The 4,943-nt window shown below is 42.7% G+C and overlaps 1 long non-coding RNA gene across 3 annotated transcripts in view; it reads right to left on the bottom strand.

Annotated features, from left to right (window-relative positions):
* LOC119500111 overlaps positions 1 to 4,943 on the bottom strand; it is a 14,105-nt gene continuing 9,162 nt past the window's right edge. For 2 of the 3 annotated variants that reach the window (XR_005209551.1, XR_005209550.1), the window contains exons 3-4: positions 381 to 467; positions 1 to 248 (exon numbers count right to left, since the gene is read on the bottom strand). This is a non-coding gene — a long non-coding RNA (uncharacterized LOC119500111). Of the gene's footprint in view, positions 249 to 380; positions 468 to 1,424; positions 1,456 to 2,030; positions 2,049 to 4,943 lie in introns of those variants that run through there. The other variant, XR_005209549.1, reaches the window with a different exon arrangement.

Raw genomic sequence — 4,943 nt, 5'->3', positions numbered from 1 at the left:
TTGAGATCTGATAACATTTAATTTTATTTATTTATTAAAGATTTATGATTCATACAATTGTGTTCAATGCAAATGATTATACTCCATACAGCAGGTTGGTACAGTGATTTGGGAGACTGGCCCTGAACCAGAAGACCTGGTTTTACTCTCAAGCTTCCACTGTGCTGAAGTGTGCCAAAAGCAAGGCACTGAAACTATATATTGTGACGTAACCATTTACTTTTCAAATGATGGTGAAAAGTCCACTGCTAACATCCAAAATTACACTGATGTCCAAAAAGTGAAAATACATTGTTTTTTATTACATTTTCCAAACATTCCTAACTGACATTTTACATGACGTACTTTTTTTTAAATTTTTTTTTTTTAAAAAACCTAACCTAACATCCTGACTTATCACGAAATCTTTTCATCACGCACTATACTTGGCTAACATTCCTAACATACCTAACATGCTATACTATTGACTTTTTTTTTTTTTTTTTTAACACGACTTTTTTCATCACGTACTATACTAAGCTAACATTCCTAACATACCTAACATGCTATAGACCTTTTTTTTTTACATAACATCTTTTAGACCTTTTTTTCAGACATTTTTCAGACTTTTGCTTCTGGACATTTTTCAGACTTTTTTTATATATATATATATATATAATCTTCAGACTTTTCTTGACATTTTTCAGACTTTTGTGTCAGACATTTTTCAGACTTTTTTTTTTTTTTTTTTACCTTTTTCAGACATTGTTTAGACTTTTCTTTTCCAACATTTTTCAAACTTTTTTTAGACATTTTTTTCAGACATTTTTCAAACCTTTTTTTCAGATATTTTTGAAACATTTTTTTTTTACGGATATTTTTTCAGACTTTTTTTTATATATATTTTCAGATTTTTGACATTTTTTAAGACTTTTGTGTCCGGACATTTTTCAGACTTTTTTTTTTTTACATAACATTTTTTAGACCTTTTTTCAGACATTTTTCAGACTTTTGCTCTGGACATTTAGACCTTTTTTCAGACATTTTTCAGACTTTTGCTTCTGGACATTTTTCAGACTTTTGCTTCTGGACAGTTTTCAGACTTTTTTTTTATATATTTTTCAGACATTTTTTTATATATATATATATATATATAATTTTCAGACTTTTCTGGACATTTTTCAGACTTTTGTGTCTGGACATTTTTCAGATTTTTTTTTTCAAATATTTTAAAGACATCTTTCAGACTTTTGCTTCTGGACTTTTTCAGATTTTTTTTTTTTACATAACATTTTTTAGACCTTTTTCAGACATTTTTCAGACTTTTGCTTCTGGACTTTTTCAGACTTTTTTTTTCAAATAATTTTCAGACTTTTTTTTTATATATATATTTTTCAAACTTTTCTTAACATTTTTCAGACTTTTGTGTTCGGACATTTTCAGACTTTTTTTTTTTTTTTTTTTTTTTTTTTTTACCTTTTCAGACATTGCTTGATTTTCTCAAACTTTTTTAGACTTTTTTTTCAGACATTTTTCAAAACCTTTTTTTCAGACATTTTTCAAACTTTTTTTCAGTTTTTTTTTCCAGTATTTTTCAAACAAACATTTGTTTCAGACATTTTCAGACTTTTTTTTGGACATTTTTCAGACTTTTTCTTTTTTCGAATATTTTTCAGACTTTTTTTTTTATACATATTTTCAGACTTTTCTTGCCATTTTTCAGACTTTTGTGTCAAGACATTTTTCAGACTTTTTTTTTTTACATACAATTTTTTAAGCCATTTTTCAGACATTTTTCAGACTTTTGCTTCTGGACATTTTTCAGACATTTTTTTTCAAATACTTTTCAGACTTTTTTTTCAGACTTTTTTTTTTCAAACATTTTTCAGACTTTTTTTTTCGAAAACTTTTCAGACTTTTTTTTTATATATATTTTTTAAACTTTTCTTGACATTTTTCGGACTTTTGTTTTCCGGACATTTTTCAGACTTTTTTTTCCAACATTTTTCAGACTTTTTTTTTTCGAATACTTTTCAGACTTTTTTTTATACATTTTTTAGAAAAAAAAGCTTCGGCCACTCGTGATGTGTTCGGTGTCCCATGGAGGTTTCCAAACACCTCTCGCCATTCTGCCCTCCCAGACTGCTCCCCAGCCTGTCCTGGAGGCATCTGTGAACACCAAAGTCCTCCTTGAAGGCAGATTGCCCAAGGGTACACCTTGTGTGAGCAACTTGCGGTCCCTCCATGGGCTCAGAGCTCTCTGACATGACTGAGTCACTCTGAGCTTCACATGCCTGTCCCTCCGTGGATGGAGGTTGAACGCATTCAGCCACCGCTGCAGGGGCCGAGCCCTGAGCAGGCCCAGCGGAATCACCAACACTGCTAATGATATCAACCCCAGCAGTCTCTGAAAGTGAAGCAACTGTAGGCGTTTGCCCAGTCGGAAGATACGCAAGACCGTTAGGATTCTCGCAACCCTCTGAGGGGTAAGGGACGCCTTCATCACAAGTGAGTTCAGGCAAAGCCCCAAGAATACTGTTTCCTGCCTCGGTTCGAGGTTGCTTTTCTTTAAGTTCACCCTGAAACCAAGGGATTGGACATGAGCTAAGACCCTCCCGGTATGCTGCATGACCTGTTCGCGAGATGAAGCGCAGACCAGCCAGTCGTCCAGGTGTGGCAGGATCTTTAAGCCTGCACTCTGGAGTGGTGACAGATCGACAAATGGGGACGTGGAAGTACGCGTCTTTTAGATCGATAGTGGTGAACCGTTCCCCTTGCTCTATCGACTCTAGAATGTGCCGTGTGTGCAGCATTCTGAACGGCAGAACCTTTATGTAGGTATTTAGGCGCTGGAGGTCCAGGATGGGACGTATCCCACCATCCTTTTTGGGAGCAAGGAAATATGTTGAATAAAAGCCAGCTTGCTGTTCGCTGGGCCTTACCTTCGCAATTACGTTCTTCTGAAGGAGGATTGCAATCTCCTCGGACAGAACTTTTGCCTGGAATGGGTCCTTGACAAACGTCATCTGGACCCTGGAAAAAGGTGGGGGCCGCCGCCGAAATTGAATTCTGTAACCCCTTGCAACAGTAGCCACTACCCAGGGGTCTGAGACTTCCTTCTCCCAGCTGTCCAGGCGTAGCTGGGAGTGAACCTTGGCGGCTTCCCCACCACTCCTATGCAGAGGCCCCCTGGGTCCCTGGACCTTTGGGGGGGCGTCTCCTTTGAGGAGCCCCTCTTGCTGTACGCCGGGGCTGAAACCCTTGATGCTGCAGTCGCAGTCTTCCTGCAGCATCACCCGAACTTTGTGCACCTGAGCCCTGGCGCCTGCCACGCATCCAGGGCTCTGGATGACCCCAGGCAGCCTGGAATTGGTGCTGCTGGCCCGTTGGTCTCTGCCTCGTCGCTGCAGGCCGACTGAATGTGCGCTGCACGCTCTCTCGAGTACGCAGAGACTGTTCAGCTTTCTCCAAGACACTCTGGGAGTCAGAGTGAAAGACTCTACCCGGTACCACCGGCATGTTGCTGAGCTCCTTCCTGATGTTCTCGGGGAGGGTTGTCTGAGCTAGCCAGATCTGTCTGCGGGCCATCATGGCTGACGACATAGCGGAACCGATGTCACGAGTAAGCTGAGAGTGTGTGGACAGTGCCGCATCTATCAGGTTTCTGGTGTCCTGATCACCCGCACTAGCGGTCCTTCTGAGCGCTGCTAACAAGAGAGCGAGTGCATTTCCTGCACGCGCCGCGCGGGCGGCTGCATTATAGGACCTACAAACCAAGTGGTCTGTCTTCTTGCACTCCTTACGAGGACAGTGTGGATTAGTGGTCACCTTATCTGGGCCTAGAGGGGTTAAAGCTGCCATTTCCCTCTCTACAGGCGGCATATCGCCCAAACCGGACTCATGGGGGTACTGTGCCTTGGCTAGCCTCCCGCACCCCGAATTAAACTGAGGGGCGCTACCAGGATTATTCCATGACCTCCTTAACATCTGACAATAATCCTCGGCTGCAGGAATAGTCACTGAGGGGCGAGACTGCGAGATGCCGGCCCAGACTCCCTCCGATGAGCTAGGGGTTTCGATTGGAATTGAAAGGCCCATAATCTTAGCCGCACTCAAAACCTTTGAAAACACATCACTGGGAACAGAATCGCCAGTACCATCGTCTACGGACGCAGATTCACCTGTGTGAGATAGGCTAAGGCAATGTGACTCTTCAGCAATCTCTGGGTGACCCTCGTCCTCCAAGGGAGAACCCTGTGCATAGAGTGATATAGCATCAGGGTGATCGGCCTGATGTTCTCCATATGCCGGCAAGTCCCTAGGGGAGATCCCCTCCGAACAAGCCGCAGTCAGTGGAGCTGCTCTCTGAGCCTCCATTCTACTCACCCTGTCTGCCAGACCACGAATGGCGGCCAGGATTTGAGACTGAGTATCCACCTGCCCCCAGTAGTCAATGGGGATATATGCACTCGCTGGCTCAAAGGTATAAACAAAAATACTGCTCATAAGAACTAAAATCACCCCTTTCCTGTACGCGGACGTACAAGGGGGAACAAATAACCAATCCCACCTACTGCGCACAGAGGTTTAAGGGGGAAATGAAAACGCCCTTTTAAACACAAGGGGAATGCAAGGCAAAATCCTTGGCTAAATGAAATATGCCGAAAGGTGGATTCGAACCCCGGCCTACCGCGGTAAGAGCGCCCGCTCTACCGGGTGAGCTATAACACTCAACGGGCTTTTTTCATCGGCGCGCGACTGTTTAAATAAATAACACCACAGAACTTTTGCCTTTGGACTGGGTCCTTGACCAGGGCTCTGGATGACCCCAGGCAGCCTGGAATTGGTGCTGCTGGCCCGTTGGTCTCTGCCTCGTCGCTGCAGGCCGACTGAATGTGCGCTGCACCGCTCTCTCGAGTACGCAGAGACTGTTCAGAGCTTTCTCCAAGACACTCTGGGAGTCA

Source organism: Sebastes umbrosus, chromosome 2, assembly GCF_015220745.1.
Source record: "Sebastes umbrosus isolate fSebUmb1 chromosome 2, fSebUmb1.pri, whole genome shotgun sequence".
In the NCBI taxonomy this organism is placed as follows: Eukaryota; Metazoa; Chordata; class Actinopteri; order Perciformes; family Sebastidae; genus Sebastes; species Sebastes umbrosus.
Note: the sequence above shows the minus strand (reverse complement) of the source record. Positions and strands in the feature narration are given on the sequence as shown.